Consider the following 19820-nt stretch of genomic DNA (forward strand, 5'->3'; position numbering starts at 1 on the left):
TGTTGCACTTTATGATCAGCGAAGTTTCAAAGGTTTCATTTTTTAACTGCATCCTGTCGGGTTTGAAAATCTAAGATATAAGTGTCCAGACAATAATAGAAAAAAAAAATACACGAATCTTGTATTCTCTATCAGTCCAAACTATTGTACTTAATATACAACAGAGAGAGGGCGAGAGAGAGAAATTATTTTTAAATGAGTTATAATACTGTAAGTTATTTTTAAGCTTTCAGCGAGCATGGTTGGACAGTGCATTCTTTTTTGCTTCTAAGGGTGTATGTCTGTTCTCTATTCTAATGGAACACAGTGAAGAGAAGAGCGGAGATCACGGTGTTTAGCACCTCTTAAAACAATAGAATATTTTGATACTACTTAGCTTGTCCTGGGGGCATTTAAGTTGACACAATCTTCACAGTAAAGAATTCATTGAATGCACAACTAATTTTTCAAATGCGATCATTTATCTGGTAACCCAGCAGCTGAAAATCAGATGAATGAACCGGAGATAACTGAAACGCACTTTTGACGTCCAAGCGAGCGATTAAGGCACCTGAATCTAACTTTTCTAACTATTCAAGGGCTTCTTCAAATGGGGTATATCTACATGTAACTGAACAATACTTGTGATCAATATAATCATTCACACTATCACCAACTGGATGAGAAAAATGATGAATTATGCCGAAAGTACCATTCGTCTTTGGCGCCATACCTATCGAGGAAAGTCTAAGGTTATGAAGTTGGGAGTAAGGGAAAGGGTCAGCAACCCTGCTCATATTTCTTTCTTTGTTAAACAATTGTATGGCTTCTGTGCTAAGTTACTTTAGAGACTCTCGTCTAATATGTTCTGCCCTAGATTTTTTAATGAATTTTTTTTACATGAATTTCTACTGATATAATTGTTATTTTAAGATTAAAAAAAATAAGACCGTTTGTTTAAGTGGTAATCTCAAAGTTTGTTAATTTTTAACATAGGACCTTATGGAATCAAGGCAAGTAAACAACGGACGCCCAATGCGACGGTTTGCTATCAAAACGGATATAAGGATTTGCGAATTACTGTGAAGTAAAATCAAGTAGAACATCTGCATGTAAATTCTTACGGTCGGCGGAATACCACCAGTGACCGTTTGATGCTGAGGATATTTTGCAAAATGAACTTTGCACAAAATTGAATTCGTGAATTCTTTGTTGAGCTGAGAAAATAACGGCGATCTGTTTTCAATTAATTTTTTAAATTTTGGTTTGTTTCTTCATATAACAAAACAAATATTGACTGGGGTTGAGGGCAACATTGATTATATTAGCCCCATTGGGACGAAAATATTGCCCTCCGCTTCGCGTCGGGCAATATTTCGTCCCTCGGGGGCTAATATAATCAATGTTGCCCTCAACCCCAGTCAATATTTGTATAATATAACATCACATACTAAGGGTCATTAACATAAAATACATGGTTACTGTATTGAAATATATGAATTAAGCTATATTTAAACGGGTTAGGAAAACTGACAGAGGGTTTGGCTTGCTGAACCCTTTTCACGTGTTCGACCCGAGCCCAAATATAGTTTATTCTTCGAGACATTTATGTTTATTTCACAATATAATAATAAATTTCCTCACCAAGCGAGCTATTTTCAATCAATTTCGCTGAATATCTGCAGTTGAAACTAACACGCCATGGTGTCAACCAAGCAAAAAGATGACGTCACAATACAAATGAAACGCTGCGCGAAAGCATGCGTACTCGATCTGTACTCGGCATCGTTAAGATTGACAATAATTTAGTTCGCGCTTTCTGTTTGGCTAAAAACATATTTTAGATCGTACAAAGAATGTTGCATACGTCATAGTAAATCTAACGTCAAAAACGTATCAATACGCCTGAAGTTACGTTTGAATTTCAAATGTCATTTCAAACATCATTTTAAAGTTCAGATGATTGTTTTTATCTACAACCAAGAGTAAAAAAAATAAATTATAAGCAATGAATTCAATATTTGTTAGTTTTATACGATATCAAATGGTTTGAAACAGTTTACGCTTTTTTTTAAACCGCTTCGCGGTTTATAAAGCGTAAACTGCCCAAAACCATTTAAAGAGGCATGGTCACGATTTTGGTCAAATTTTATTTTTACGTTTTTATTATTTACAATGCTTTAGAAATGCATTTCTGATGATCAAATTAAATTTGAGAGTCATTCGAAGAGTTATAAGCAAGATACAGGGCTCACAATTCTTTAACATGTAAACAAGGCTCGTGCCCTGTTTTTGTTTACATAGGTTCAATATACCAGTTAAAAAAAATCCATCTTATTTGTCCATCTTTTTATTCATTTTAAGCATAGATAAACAGTTTCTAACGTTTAAAACATTCGTTTTAGGTTTAAAACCGAAATTTTAACTTCAACGTTCAAAATGTAAACAAACACTTTGTTTACATAGCGAAGAATTTCAAGCTCTGTAACTTGCTTATAATTCAACAAATGACATTCAAATTACGGTTGCCTATCAAAAATGCTTTTCTGAAGCATTGTAAATATCAAACTCGGAAAAAAAAATTTTGACCAAAATCGTGACCATGCCCCTTTAATATCGTATAAAACAAATAAATATTGAATTTATTCCATAACTAATGAATATTTCTTATCTCAATGAACGTCTGCTGTACAGGTAATCAAACAATTTTGAGTGTAACACACGGCACTTGAATGAAATGCTGTTGTACGGTGTGATAACTCTACCACGTGCCACCTGTGCTTCGGATGCAAGCAAATTGTCAACATAATATTGACATATAACTGATAAAAATAGTGAATAAAACTTCGTTGGGGATCAGTGTTTTACAATTTATTAAACCACAATTCTAAGCTACTTAAGTTGATATCAAAAAATAGCATCCATTACAAAATGAATCCCTGCCATTCAGTCAACGGATATGTGAATAATTCAGCAATCTTTCCAAACCTTTCAGTTAACATGATGTCATCCTATGCACATGGAAGCTTGAATGTTAAACACTTTGTATGAATAAGTGTTTCAACAAAATAATTTAGTAGCGTTAATAAACTTGGCCTTTTACTTGTTTACCACTTCACAATAACATGTTGTCATTCATCGCTTATTCACGTCTACTTGAAGAGATTAGGAAATCGCCCCGGCAATGTCACATGCAAATTTCTAATGTATCGTTAGGATTAAAATACATTCTTAAGTAGGTCTGAACTACATATTACATCCATTGTCGATGGAAATAAAATTATATAGGATCGCAACTTTATTATGTAGATCAATTGAATAAAAAAGCTTTGCATTATAAGTTGACGTTAAGAGTACCCACGTTCTTCACTAACGAACACATATTATGATTAAATAAACTGTTCACAGTCGTTTTCAGCATCAAAGTACAATAGAATAATATTACACACGCAATTATTAGCCATTTTAATTCTATCTTGTTTTAACACTTTATTTCATCATTCGTCATTAAAGCGTTCTGGTTCTTTCATTTCATTATATCCCGTTAAAGTTTATTTAGCATGGTATCATTCGTGCAAAATACTATATGAATTGTTCATGAGAACTATTGAAAAAGTGATATTGCACGAAAATTGGCCATCGACAACTTTGATGACTCTGCAGAAAATGAAAAGTGCATTAAAATTGTATCCACAAAATAATTGATTATTATCGATTTCATGCATAACACCTTTGCTTGATGATTCTTGAAACACTAATGATATGACAGGTTGTTTGTTGTCTTTAAAAAAAAATATGAATCAAAGCACAAATAGAAGATTGCGTTTGCTTAGATCTTTCATACTCAAAGTTTAACATTATTGAATCTTATACAATATATATTAAAAAGTTTAAAATCGGAAACAACTTTAATGATGTAAGGGACGTTAACTTGATTAAAGAAAATAACAAAATAGAGACGTTTCTCTCTGAACAAGGAATGTACATTTCTGCTACATAGAATTTTAAAATTTCAAAACGGTAATACATCGTTATTAATATTTTCTAATAGAAAGTCAAACTAACCATTCTTTAAATTTGAGTTATTCTTTTCTCTTTGAAACAGGTTTTTTCTGAAGTAAAATGGAGATTGCGCATTCTTTAAATAACAAAAAATACAATTTAGGCACGTTGCTTCAAGGTCATTATGAATCATTAACAATGCCATAGAATGAAACATGTAAGGTTTGTGATGGATATATATATATATATATATATATATATATATATATATATATATATATATGCATGTATTTCTACAACTATTTATGAGTGCGTTAAAGTTTGACTTCTTTAATATTACTTTTTTTTCAAAAAGAGACGGTAACACCTATTTCACAAATGAATATTTATAAATGTAAGCCAAGTCCTTGCAATTATTTTTTAAAAAGGTATAGCATTCTGTCAGTTAACATAAATTGAAACAACATGCATCAGTTAAATAACTTAAGGTATGGATGCACAAAATACATGACGTTCATAATTAAGATTAATAAAAATGTAGTACCCAATCAGAACTGAGCTTCATTTTCCAATAAATGTCAAGTATTCATCGCAAAATAAGGTATACTTAAGCATAGCTTCAATTCGATCTGAGATGCTGCATATGTATGGTAATTGTGTGTATGTATGATTCATGGGTTTTTTCTGTTCAGTTACTCCAAGTCGGATTTTACAATTATAATTCATCAGAAGAAGAAAAAAAAGCATGGCACCATTCATAGTTTACCTTATGTTTATGACCATCAGCCAGACATGTGTGGTAGCCATGTCATCTAAGACGTACGAGGCTAGGCTTGAGTTATTCAACAGGGTGTCTATATACGGACCGTTAGAACACAAACATTCGGGTTCTCTTCTTGGATGCAGCGATTTATGTGGTATTGGATGCAACTGCTTCAACTTTAACGTACAAACTGGCACGTGTCTTTTATATAATTCATGCAACCCCTTGCATTTGACAGTCTCCGAATCTGGGTGGTGTTTCTTCACTGACCCCTCTCTTGAACCGATTGGTGAGTATGTGTTGTTACCTTACGTATAGAAATTTGCAAAAAAAACATTCTTTTATTAAACCCAAGTGCATTATCAAATGGCACATAATATTATAAGCCTGCATTGAATGATATTTTATTTTAAATCTATTTGATTGTTACAACTTATTACGGGCCGCCAGGAGGCGGTCCGTTATTTGATACACATTTAAATATTGTAACTGCGTTTCTGCTGGACAGTTTTTTTTAAATGAATTAATATTATGCTCTTTTTCATCAATTAAAAGTAAATTTGCACGTAGAAATATGTTTTATGCCTTTTAAAAAATATAACATATTTTTTTGTTTTACTCGTAAATGAAAATTTTGTCATAGACTGTCGTGTTAGACGCGTTTTATCGAGACTATAAATATATTCGGAAAATTTTGGAGTTGTTCATTGTATCGGTATACGGGACATACTTAAGATCTGAAATACTGAGTAACATGAAATTTTATATAAATGATGTATTTGAATTTCTATGTGCCGCGTCAAATAAAATAACTTTGTGTGTGAATTTATTATATTGACATGTACTTTGTGGTTGAACATTATCATAAAATGACATCCATATCAATTATTTACGAAAAAATATGAAAGAACTGAAAGTTTGAATAGACCTGAAAATTCGAGCTAACCTGATTTATTTTTAATTCTTTTGAAATAACCATGATTATTTTCATACACTGTAGTGTTGATAAAATTTATAATTCTATTTAGGAAAAAAATTATCCGGCTTATTTTTTACCTTTAAAGTTGAACAGATTTATTCCAGAATGCTCGACTATATTACTCGTAGCCCGAACCCAAGCAAAAACGTAAAAACACTACACTCCTCCCTTTTTACTCAAAAGAGGAGAGAAAAAATGGACAAAATATAAAGGTAAAAAAATATATATAAAAATTAGAACAAAGACCACAATTCCACCAAAAAATTAAGATGGTTTGAAATAAATAATTTCCAAGAGAATAATAATGAATTGAACTTTGTATTAAAATGTTGTACAAATCAATGTGTTCTCCATTACTTGATTTATACTAAAGCAATGCTCATACAACTACCGGTAGAAATGCTTACAGTAACGAAGTCTATTCTTAATAATAATAGTAAAATGTTAAACTTCAAAACGTGTTGCTGAAAATATAGTATTAAAATCAAAATCTACCATTAAAATTAGTACAACTAACTCGTTATTTTCTTCTTCGTTCTGTGTTTTTATGTAAACAACCAATGATGATTCAAACAACAATTACATGTTTATTTTTGCGGCCCGTTTGACGCTTGCGTCAATATTATATAAATAGTGCATGTTTGGGAGGGTAACAGTTGAAATTGACATCCCGAGAAACCATTGTCAACCGACGCGAAGCGGAGGTTGACAATGGTTTTCGAGGGGTGTCAATTTCAACTGTTATCCTCCCAAACAGGCACTCTTTATTTTGTAATACTGAATGTCTTAATTTTTAAGAAAATGTTACTGCTTTTTTATAGGAATAACGTGATTTCTACAGCGAACCGTACGTACGCGCATAATTTTCGCGCATGTAACAATTTGTAATGTTACCCGTTCCTAAGTGCTTTGCTAACGCTGAGGGTAATAGAACGGATTATGAACTGCTTCTTAACCAATTAGATTTCAGTATTTAACATGAAAGTATAACAAGATTTCTTGTTATCATTTAAATCTACATTCAGTTCATAACCATCTGGATTTATTACATGCAAAACCAAACTACCGGTATGTTTGAACATTTCATCTCAATATTAAAAATAAAATCTTTAAAAATCCGAAGAAAAAAGTAATCCTTGCATACGATAGCTAATTCATATTTCAGTGTATCGGTGACGCTAGAACACTTTCTTCTTTAAAACAATTCTTATCATTGTGTTTAAATGTTTAAACTAGTGTAACGAAAAATACACACTTAACCAAGTCTTTATTTCTCCTCAAAGCTTTTCCTTTTAACAGTCCCGAAGGTTTAGGAAGATTAACTCTACTATGAATAGTTAACACACGTCTCAAATTTTCTTAATTAGTGTGCTTAAGTGGTCAGCGGTTTACTGCAAGTAAGACTTTTAAATCTTTAAAAGAAGGTCATTTAGACCAATTTGTTTTAAATACTTTTTGTGAATAGTATTTGTTGTTTTTGGTTTTTTTTTAAACTTATGGGCGTGTAATTAAAACCAGTTTTAAATTATGTCTCGTTAGACACAACTGTGTCTGTTGGAAAATCAAGACGGACCGAGACTAATGTAGAGAGGTGAAAATTACACAGGGTGAAATAACCCTGTAAATAGGGGTTGTTTTGGTATAGCCAAAAAACTGGCAGACAGATTACACAATTTTTAATTTTGAATAAAGTTCGTGCATTTGTCAATTAGGCATACGTTTTAATGAATGAAGTATAACTTTGTAAGTTTCAAAGTTATCGAATGTACAGGTGTAATAAATGTAGAGATGTGAAGAAAAGGCAAATCTTAATCACTTCCATAAATACTTAAATAAAAATATATGTATAAAGATTGCGCCATAAAGTCATTTCTATTTTCAACTTAAATGTAAACTAATTCAAAATTGATGCCTTTTATAAGTATGCCTGTTACAATTCTAAGAAGTTCCCTGTACCAAACATGTAACAAATTAGTCTTACTTCCGTACTCCCTTTATTTCATTATTTTTCTATAATATTTACATTTTTAACTGTCTTTGTCTGTGATAACATTAGGAATCAATTTTGAACCCTAAAACCCAATAACTTCATAAATCATGAGTGACACAAAATGGGCGTGTCTTATAGCATAACCGAAAAACGGTATAGACTGTGCCGCGTAATAATACAAGCATGTGATACATAAAGAAATACTAGTAGTGGTTTTAAAATAGTGTTGTTTTAAAGTGTACACATTGGAAATGATATACATTTAAATATAAGTAATCATTATTTGAATATTATGAGGTGATAATTTCGGTCGAAGCGTGGTCAAATCTATCATAGAGCCCTTCGGGTTTTATTGGATTTGACCACGCCCCGACCGAAATTATCACCTCATAATACTCAGAGATTGATTTCTTATTCCTTAAATAATTTTATTAACATGTATATCTATACTACTATATTAAAATGATAGACTCGAATTTTTTTTAGCTTTAATACCGATAAATCGGAAGAGTACTGTCTTTTGTTTTATATATCTTAAATATTATTGGTACTTGAAGATTACCAATTTGTTTTTATTTTTTCTCAATCAAGCTTCGTTAATTAATTATCAACGAAAATTCCTCCAAAAATTCCGGAAATCATCTGAATTTTTTGGATTTTACAATCTTGCGCATGCGCATTGCATTCACGCTAAATCACGGGAGGCTCTTTATTTTATGTTTCCACAATATCATATTTGCATGGATAGACTTGGAAACGATAAAACAAATGCGTGTTAATTTTCATTGGAAATTTTTTCTGATTATCAAAGAAAATACGGGAGAAAACTCTAACACAGCGCATTCACTATAAAAAATCCCGAGAGTTTCGAATGTCAACATGGTGTATAAAAAACGTTGTTGAAATATGATTATAGAATTAAACTTTTCGAAGAAAGGTATTTACAGCTTTAAAATGGTTTGTTGTGAACAATTTGACTGTTATTTTCAATGCAACGTTATTAATTTTCTCCAAAATCGTTTTGGAGCGATTCTGCAATTTTCTGCTACATTTCGGGTATATGGGAGGCATTTTATAAAAAAAAAAAATAACTGTGGTGAAGACCTTTCCCGAGACACAGTTAGATTATTCCAACTCAGCAGAGTGCAGTGAAATTAATAGCATTATTGTAGGCTTGAAGTTTGGTTATGCAAATGTCAACAATAAACGGTGTTTCGGTGTACCTATTTTGTAAATCAATAAAATGCCTAATATAATGTGCAATGTCAACCCGTGCACGCACGGGTCAAAGTCTAGTGATAATATAAAAAAAAATTCAAAAAAAGAAAAGAAAAGAAAAAAAAGGAAAAACAACGACAAAAACCTTTCTAATACTTATATATTTCATCAATTTACAGAGAACGAGAAAATGGGTTTCGTCGTTTTGTTTATGGGCAAGTTAGCAAATGCTACGAAGAATGTTTTTATTGCGTCAAAGAAAGGTGCAAGCATGAATATAACAACATCCGATCGCCTTGACGATAACATTAAACGGCAGATAGACAGAACGGTAAGTGTAGCGTCAAGTCGACATATGATTTTCCCACCTGAAATTGAACTGGCCAGGTTTAAGAAAGAAATGAAGTCGGTATTTATAGAAACATTTGGAGATGCTTATGGGTAAGTCTGGATAATAAAATATGGTCTGTTGGAAGCATAGGACTTTTACCACTACATAAACTGTCTACCTATTATGTGGTTATATCGACAGAGCCTTCGAACTCGCAGAGCAGTCAGTTTGCTTTAGCTGCAATGAAAAACAACACAGCTGTTTCAATAACGTTTAAGATGACACGGAAACTTCCTTTATATATTGATAGTAGTTCATTTTTGAATGGCGATGTATACAATTTAACACTTAATCAATATGAAACATATCAAATTTCCCATGGAACGGATTTGACTGGAACCGTTATTGAATCGTCTTCACCTATTGCAGTATTTTCTGGAAATGATTGCAGTAGGCTTGAAAATATAGGCTATTGTGATCCTCTCATCGAGCAGATTATTCCGACAACAAAACTAGATGACACGTACATAGTGCCTCCGAATTCAAATGATCGAAACACTAAAGTTATCATCACAGCGGTAAATCAGAGCAACATTTCCTATACAGTTGATCAAACAACTCAGACTATTACATTAAACAAACTGGATTCCTTTGAGTTTATCATTTCAAGCAGACAAACGTGTGTGATTGAATCAAACACAACAATTATCGTTACAAGTTTTGGCCTTTCATCTCAAGTATCTAGTATGGGCGATCCTTCTATGACAAATGTACCAGGACTACATCAGTATATTGATTACTACAAAACAATCGTTCCATTTGGGTTCAATTATAGTTATGTGACCGTGATTATGAAACAATCTTTTAAAGATTCAATCCGTATTAACAACACGGCAATAAACGCAAGCAATGTTGTTTTTGAAGAAAATGTATCAGCCATGAAATTAGCATACAATGTGAGGTCAGTGCAAGTAGAGGCAGGGGAGGTTACCGTATTTACGGTAGGCGGGGAGCAGTTTGGACTCATGTTTTCGGGAGTTAAGGCTTGGGCTGCCTATGGTTTCTCAGCTTTTAATCTGTGAAACCGTGTAAGAAGAAATGAAACATTTTTGTATAAGGAATGTAATTTATTTTTTATTTATTATTAATTATGTATGCACCAATGACACATTGATTAACAATTGGTTGGTTTGAAGAAAATTGATTGCTAATAAAACAGATTTGGCTTAGACAGCTATAAGTCTTTAACACCTATCGCTTTTTTTATTTTTATTTTTTTTTTTTTTAGAAATGATTGTCTTAAGCTTTAAAATATGGGCTACTGTGATCCTTTTTTGAACAATAAATCCAGACAACACAAAATTAATTGGCACGTGCATAGTAACTAGTTCAAACGACCGAAACACAAAGGGTTTTGTTATTCCATAGCGATATAGAAGAAAGCGATACTTGTACACAGTAGATGAAATGTTTCAAACGGTTACATTAAAGAAACTAGATTCTTTTGATATTATAATTTCTAACACTCAAACGTGTGTAGTTATCCTTACAAGTTTTGGTCTTTCATCGCAAATATTTGACATGTGCGATTCTGGTTTGACAATTGCACCGTGGTTTGATCAGCATATAAAATGCATGTACTACAAAACAGTTGTACCCTACAGGTGCAGTTATAATTATGTAGCCCTGATGATAAAATATCTCTAAGGGACTCGATCCGAATCAACGCCACAGTGATAAATGGAAGCAACTAATGTACATATGTGAGATGAAGAACTGTATATACCGGTACTATGTTTTATAAATATTTTACATAGTTTTAAAAAATCTAAATAAAAAATGAGGTTCTTCCCGGGATTGAACCCTGGGCGCTGGATCTATTGACTACTGTCTTATCCGGTAGGCCACGGACATTCCTGTCCTAAGGTGTGTTTTTCATTACATCATAATACTATTACTTAATCTATAGGAAAAAGGTTTGAACATTTAAATGAATTAGAATTAATTTGATAATTATAATGTAAGATACTTTTCATATAGTGAACTAATATTTATAATTTTTTCTTAAAAGTAATTTTATAAAAAAAAATTGATTTTGTTAGATTTTCAATTATCATAGAGATTATAAATTTCGCACAATAGCCATTTTGTGTGTGACCATTGCTGAAACCAGTTGAGAAAACTTTTGTAAGTAAAATATTTGTACTGCTACTATATTGTATTGAAAAGTAATTTTTTTTTCAGTAATTACAACAATGTAATCAATGTATCACTGATAAAAGTATATATATATGTTGAAATTATTAAGAAAATTTACAAAGTTTCAAGGTTTCATAATGAATTGTACTCATGATTTGAATACGGACTAATGTTTAAAAAGGGTACAGTGATATTGATTTTACATGTATTTTTATACAATTATAAACATGCATATTTTGCATACTTACATGTCGAAATGGTTTGTTTCAGATATTACCTACCAGTACATGTAATTGTATATACAGTATCAGAACATCTGTTCCTTTCACTCTTATTAGGGTAGGTACTTGTGTACTTGAGAAAGTATTGATTATGGCATTCACATATTGTCAGAGTATATTTTTAATCTGCAACGTTTAAAAAATTCAATATTATAAAATATAAGATAAAGGTTGTAATTAAAGTAGAAAAACAAAATATTGTAATTGAACATATGTACATGTATATGCGTCATTATAGTAATTGAATTAATTCAGATGCATTATGATTGTAAAGTTTTATTATGTTTTGTACATGTAGGAGCGGCACCATAAATATAGATATTAAACGAAAGTCAAACTACCAAACTCGTTTGTTACACATATATTTGAAGAAAATAATTATATTAGTCGTGAACTTAGCATACGACAACATTTTGTTGGTACAAGTGGAAGAAGGATAATTCACTGTAGCTATGGTAAACAAGGGACATTTTGGAGTCGATATTTTCTCAAGTTGAAGCTTGGGTTGGGTATGGTTTCTCTTGATGCAGTCTGTAAGGACGGGGTCAATATGGGGTCAACTCAATAGTGTAATTCTGACAAATGAAAAAAAGTAACTTTTGCAATTAAAATGACAGAAACTTTACAAATGCGATAGGATAGATAACGATGATAAGCTTATTTAAATATTAAAAGAAGATGATACATTATGCTGTCAAAGGGAGATCAAATTTAGAAAGTGATAGTAAAATTTATGTATGCTTGCATCTCATTATATTGCGTTATTGCTACTACATGTATTATGCTTACCTATATTGGTCAACATCATAATGATAATCCAATTAAAGCACAATAATGAATTCCTTTAGCTGATCTTAACTAACCCTTTTCTGCATATGGAAAACACATACATGTATGTATACATGTGAAACCATCTAATCGAAGAGCTGGGTAAAACTAGTACCCGCTAATGGGACCTGCAGACCTGTTTTGTGTACGTAACTTCAGACAAAGATCAGTTATTTGTAACATGCATGTATTTTTATGACCTATTCTTGAAAACCCCTTGCACTATTTTATTAGGTAAATAACAGCCTTATAAGGTGGTGCAGGACACCTGCATATTGTGATGTATACTTCCTATTGAGATAAACAATAAAGTATAAATATTAATCAAATATTTACCCCTAAAATCAAGTTACCTAACATTGAAGCGCCGTGGGTTAGAGCATTTTTAATTAAACTGGTACAAAACAGTGTAATTTTGGGGCAAACACTTGGTGCGGGTATTACTGTCTAATGACAGCATCTAGTTTTATATGTTTTTAAACATCACTAGTACTTGAAGATACTAATTTATTTTTAGTTTTTCTCAATTTTAAAGCTTCGCTAATTAATAGTCAACGAAAATTTCTCAAAACATTCCGGAAAACATCTGGATTTTACAACCTTGCAGTGTGCATTACATTCACCAGCTGTTCACGCTAAATCACGGTAGCTTCTTTAGCATGACTGTTTAGTTTATGTTTCCACAATATCACATATGCACTGAAAGTAGGGAGATAATTCTAACACAGTGCATTTACCATGAAAAAGCAAGAACTATAGGTTTTTGGGAACGAATTTTAACACGTCAGGTAAACAAGAGAAAATTTCTCCAACACTTTATGACATTACACATTAACTTGATATTGCTGATGTTTATCATTTCAAAAGGTTAAATTGTGTTAAAGATGTTTTAACTACTTGTGGTTATATCAATTGTTGAAGAAAGTAATCTCCTGAAAGTATATTGCATTTAAATAAAAATGTGAAGAAATGCTATACAAATCTATTTATTGGTGGTGAATAGAAAATTCAAATACATAATTCACCTAAATGTTTAAATTGTAGAGTTTATAAGACTGAATTCGGCCTTGAGAAGTATTTTTATGTATTACCAGCTGATGTCATGTATACATTTTGCAAATTTAGATGTGGTAGTCATAAACTGCCGATTAAAACTGGTAGATCTTTTAGCATAGAGAGAAGTGAAGGATTTGTGATTTGTGTAATTCAGGAGAGCTAGGTGATGGATTCCATTATCTGTTGAATTGTTATTACTTCAAACAAGAAAGATCTGAATTACGAGGGTTGTCCCAAAATAGCGTAGACAAGTGGCGTTATTCAGTTATTCGAAAACAAAGGAAGATGAAATTTGTGCCACAAAGGGCTCAAGATATTTGCATTCAAATAATGTTTTAAAATTAAATATTGTTTGAGATTAAATTAGTGAAATGAAAGCATGTTAGATCAGAAATTCGATATGCGGCGCAATGTCAAAAACAAAAAGTTAAAATCAAAATAATGAAATGAAAATTTGCGAGGAAAAGTACTTTTTAAATGAAAAAATTCAAATAAAACTTACATTGATATTTGATGATAATTCTATTAGTTCCTCAGAAAATGTTTTGGCGATAACAAAACTTTTTAATATTATATAGCGCGTTTTGTGACAAGTTAAAAAGTTAACTCGTAATAAAATGACGATGTCAGCGTTTAAGGCGGCGCAGCAGTAACTGATACAATTTTGTAAAAACCGTGAAATAAATCCTAAGCGGCTTTGGAAGTAAATGAAATTAACAAAATCGATTAGAACTGCGTTTTGTGAATAGGTAGTTAAACAACATTGAAAATATTTGAACAAGTATGATGACAAAAAGGTAAAAAAAGAAACACCGAACGATATCAATGGACGTCAAAATGCAGAACGACATTTCGGTAAGACGGACGTTAGACAACAAGTAATACAGGACAAGTCTGGAGCCGACTTATCGTTTGTACTTAGAAAATATTTAAAAAAAACAACTAGAAATATATGTTGAATGTGCACTCAGGGTACATGTTCAAAGATGATATTTTTTCTAAGACATTTTCGGAAATAAAACGTAAATGTTATCGTAAAACGATGTGGAGGGTTTAGCAACAACGTAAAACTGGAAATTTTCGACGTCGCACATTGCGCCGCCTGACAAAACTGGTTGTTAATAATTATTTATTTTCTCGAGAAATAAATAAAGTACAGATTTGAATTTTTCAGTATTGTTTGCCAAAGGGTCATTGAAGAAAACATAGAAGTCTAATGAAATTGCAGTGAACAAATGATAAATTATGTGTCCTGTCTACATTATTTTGGGACAACCCTCGTATTACCAACTGATATATGCAAAAATAGAAATATCATTGATTATGCTGATCTCATGAATAGTCATGATAAATATACTCTTATTGGATTAAGTAAACACAGTAAAATTATTATGTCAGTTTATAAACAATAAATACAACAATATATGATGGTATATATTATCTTCCTACATCTGTAAACTCATGTTTAAATGTTTGTTCTTACATTCCTACTATGTATGTTCTATATGTTTAAAATTTGGTTTATATTTGTACTTTTATGCCTTATGTAAGGCCTTGAGTGAATAAAAGTTTCAAAGAAAAATCCCGAGAGTTTGAAGCGAGTGAAAAATGTTATTGAAAAAATGTTGATTTCTACCATTATAAGGATATGATTAAATTTTTAGATGAAAGGTATTTACAGTCTCAAAAATGATTAATTTGACTGTTATTTTCAATGCAACTTCTCCATATTCGTTTCGGAGCGATTCTGCAATTTTCTGCTACATTAAGGGTACTTGGGGGCATTCTAACTTTGGCGAGGGGCCTGTCCCGAGACACAGTTAGATTTTTCTAACTAAGGAGAGTGAAGTGAAATTAATAGCAATATTGTAGGCTTAAAGCTTTGTTATGTGTGCGTTGCCACATAGGTTATTTCAAATCCACTAAAAATCACAAAACTTGTGTGCTATAATTCTTTGAAAACTGTACAAAGAATGTATGGTGTATCAAAGCATTTGGTAATGAGAAGATGGGATAAATAAGTAAAGTTAATGTAAGTAGTCGTTTTCATGTGTGTATTTCAAAACTGACAATGTAGTGAGAATCGTGTGTCTAACTGGTGGGTCACGTGGTCTGATGTAGTGGAGTTCAGGGGAAAACCAAAATTTTTAATATAATGAATTTACGAATTATCAGCCCCCTAGGCTAATAAGAGTAGACATACTTTTATAAATTTGCTCAATTTTTTTCTTCACGACCCTTCGAAAATAGTGTAGTGACTTTCTGGTGAAAAATCAAGTGTGGTGAGTTTCATGTATTTACAAGTGTGTGGGTGGGTGTGCTTGCGTGCGTGCTTGCGTGCGTGCGTGTTTTAAAGATTTATAGGAACTTTAAGGAATACATTAATTCAAAAATACGCTAATTCGGTCAAATTTATTTTTACCAATTATCATACACTTAAAATATAATATTTTTACAGTATTAAATACACATGTAGGTAGTAACTTGCAAAATCATGTCTAATACAAGGGCTTTAGAACAGGGGCAGCAACTGCCGCCCTAATAACTTTGCAACTTAAAAAATATAAATAATTAAGACTGAAATTTATAAAGGCAATCTGTGTTTATTGGAGCGGCGTTGATAACGGCGACCTGTGTTTATTGGAGCGGCGTTGATAACGGCGACCTGTGTTTATTGGAGCGGCGTTGATAACGGCGACCTGTGTTTAATAGAGCATCAAAGTGTAATCTCTGTAATTTACACAAGCAAAATATATATATCCCTTCGTTCAACCATTAAAATTAAGAAAAAAAAATACAGTCGGGAATACTTTAACTTTAGTTAAATGGCCAATTGGAAGGACATGACTTTTTTGGCTATTGATCACAAATCAGATTGGGCAGGTGCGGAGAGAAAAAAAATTTTGATTCATAGACTGAATCTCATTCCGCCCTTACGGCATGAAAAAATTAAATAACTTCACCAAAATTAACATCAACTAAAGCATCCTGATTTTTTTAGTCTTATTAGCTTCACCATATCACCTTTTGGCTCTATGTACTAATGATCGTTCACTTTAACTAATTAAACTTGTTAACCCGTTCCTTAATTGGTTCAATTTACAGAGATTCTTTATGGGTTTTTTTAATTTGGATATTTCTATTTTTTTTTTTATTTTATCCATTTTCATTCTTTAATTTTACTCCTATAGGTTTATGTACTTTTATGAATATTTATTTCTTTATTTACTGAGTCTGTCTCCCCTACGGACCTTCATTAGGGTTTATCCAATAAGTAAAACTTAACAGCAACACTCAATAAGCTAGTTTATTCGTTCGCGTTATTTTCAGCACTCCCATAAAGACCGTGCGTCGGACGTAGGTTTTATTTCCTGGGTATAAACCTACAAAGCTTGTCTGTCAGTCCCTCTGTCTTTGCAAAATCCGTGTGCGGTCTATATCTATCTTATTGAGAAATATTTGTAGTTCATATTTCACACATTGCTTATGATCTGAGGATGTGTCATGGCCTTTGTAAGATTATCATTCCCACAGCCCCTCCAGAACATGGCACACCCCTATGTATTTTATCTTTCTTTTTTTTGAAATTGTGTGGAAATTTTTTTTCGAAAATTAATCGGGCTCGGTATACCAAAAATTCAAAACATTTAATGGCTGCTTGACAGGTGGATTATCGTTTGATTCCAGTCATGTATTTTATCATAACGATGCAAATGTCTTCATGCATTAACAGTTAAGTTGAAATAAAATAGAATTTGAAGAATAGAAATTGGTTTGTATACTCATATTAGCTTTAACATTTTTTTTAAATGGAGTAGTTGTCATTAATAGAACATGGTCGGTTAAATAGATAGCATCCAACATTTTTTATAATATAAAAATACATGAGTTATGATTTTTTTCTGAGCGAGGGAGGGGGAGTATCATTTGTGAGCTTACTCACAGTAACTCTAGTTATAATTGGATTTTAATTTAATGCTACTTTTGTAGATGTTTTTTCTCCCTCCATATATAGTGTTTACTTCTTTGCCCTGGAGAATGGACGGATTGTCCCAAAAATTTTACAATATGACTTTATAACCCTAATTTATTAATTCATTGGGGAATGTTAATTTGTGGATAAGAGGTACCAACGAGTCCCACGAAAATTAAGCCACCACGAAATCTAATGATTCCACAGTATATGCAAAATAATAATCATTGTGCATATGGCTCCCAGAAATATTCACTGTTGTTGTTTGAATCTGTACCCAGTGGTCCCCCACATGTACTGGGTTGAGGTACAGGCAAATCGCGTTCACTTAATTTTATTTCATTCTTTAGTTTCTGTTTCTTTAATTTTAAAATGTCTTCTTTCAACTGGAGGATTGTCATCTTCTTACTATGTTCTATTTCTGCCATTTCCAGGAGCCTATTCTTGAGTTGGTCTTGACGTCCTGGACCAGCAGCTTTTCGTTTGGTATCAGAAACTCTGGATGCTGTTTGCGGCTGTTTAGCAGACTCTTCTGACATTCTCGGCGCTTCCTCCTGAATTGTGTTGGTGGTCAATATATGTAAACAGAAGCATTAATTGTCATTATTATGACTAAATAAATGGTATTATGATATTGATATAATGGTTTTGTCAAATTTAAAAAAATAAAGCATGCACACCGTAAATTACTCATCAAACGTAGGCAAATAATAATACTGTAAAATCGTTAAATTCTATTTTAACATATTTAAAACACTTTTATTTTAATAGCATTGACGAAAATATTGAGATTGCGTTATTACCTACATGCACGTTTAAAATAAAAGAAAGTTACAATGTATGCAAAGAAATTTGAATTAAAATCTTTGACGCAAAAATATTGCCAAATTTACCTTTTCATCTGAATCTTCATCGTCATCATCTGGTTCATCCCCATGGAGACCTACATCATCGTCGTACTGATTTTCCAAGCTGTAAATTTACTGCGGAAGCATTTCCGAAATTATGCTGGCAATTTTATCCAAGCTTTTCCCAGCTGGTCCTCCACCTGTCTTCTTCTTCTCTCTCCTCTCCTTAGCAACAGCAGACTTTGTTCAGGCTTTAAGATTTTTCCATAAAGATTTCAACTGGGTTATGGTTCTCTTATTAACGCCGTGTCTTGAAATAAATTCTTGATATTTGTCCATTCTGCGTCCTTCTTACTTACCATTCAGCCATCATTCTGCTTGTTTTCTATGATATCCTTCCTAGCATGAAGTACAATGTAATTCTAACAAAATTGCTTTCTCTAGTTGAGAAAAATTTGCTGACTTCTGTCTTGCTGCCATTCTTTTCAGTGAATGAGAAAAGCTTAAGCCGTAATCAAGTAAGATAGACTTGAGTCACAGGTATGAAACCCAACTACTTCTCACCCGAATACAGCTTAAGCCAGGTTTAAGACAGGATTACCTGATTCTCAGATCACCTCTTGAATCAAGCATACCTGAACTACAGGTGTGCAAGTGGCAATAAGAGGTTAAGAGTCAAGATAAAAAGTCGTCCAAGTTTTTCCCTCACCGTTACATGTAGGTTAACATCAGGTTAGAATTATTAATTAGCGATTCCCCACTTTTTAATGTGTACGGAGTGGAGAATAACTGTTTATATGATTGTGTTAAGAAATGGAATAAATATGGAAAATACAGCGAGTGTTGAGCTAATTTCCTAATAATCGCCCAATACGTAAAATACCCCCATACGGTAAAAACCCGGCGCTTATAATCAACATTAGAAGACCATAAAAGAATTTGTAGTCTTTTATAATTTAGATTATTGAAAAGTAAACGGTGTCACTCTTTTGATTTTAGCATTTGTAAAAGCAAAGTAATTCGATAGGGAACTCTACTTTCAAGTTTCATCGAAGCTTTTTCGAAGACATTGTTATGATCAATAAATAATTACCAAAATAATGAAACAACTATTAAAGATATAACTTTTAAATTAGCCAGGAAAATCAGCAACGGATAATTGAATCGCTGAAACAAGTTTTTTGCGAAGAATTTTTTCAGAAAAAATTCAATCTTTATTTATGGTATCAGATACGAAAGATAAAGTTTTCAGAAAAAATTCAATCTTTATTTATGGTATCAGATACGAAAGATAAATTATGTTTTCAAAACATGCTTTATTTGTGTCGTCCAGTTTAGCCAGTCTAATCACCAATAACAGAATAATAGTCTTC

General features: G+C 32.1%; 1 long non-coding RNA gene and 2 pseudogenes across 1 annotated transcript; 2 read left to right on the forward strand and 1 right to left on the reverse strand.

Annotated features, from left to right (window-relative positions):
* The first annotated feature begins 9122 nt into the window (after positions 1-9122).
* On the forward strand, positions 9123-10541 carry LOC128182716 (IgGFc-binding protein-like; annotated as a pseudogene).
* An 866-nt stretch (positions 10542-11407) lies between these two features.
* LOC128184597 (uncharacterized) lies at positions 11408-18115 on the forward strand. Its single transcript, XR_008243751.1, has 3 exons — positions 11408-11449; positions 11732-11800; positions 18034-18115. It is a non-coding gene; the product is annotated as an uncharacterized LOC128184597 (long non-coding RNA).
* LOC128184594 (myb/SANT-like DNA-binding domain-containing protein 3) lies at positions 17717-18952 on the reverse strand (annotated as a pseudogene).
* Between the last annotated feature and the right edge of the window lie 868 nt (positions 18953-19820).

This window comes from Crassostrea angulata, chromosome 5 (genome assembly GCF_025612915.1).
Source record: "Crassostrea angulata isolate pt1a10 chromosome 5, ASM2561291v2, whole genome shotgun sequence".
Classification (NCBI taxonomy): domain Eukaryota; kingdom Metazoa; phylum Mollusca; class Bivalvia; order Ostreida; family Ostreidae; genus Magallana; species Magallana angulata.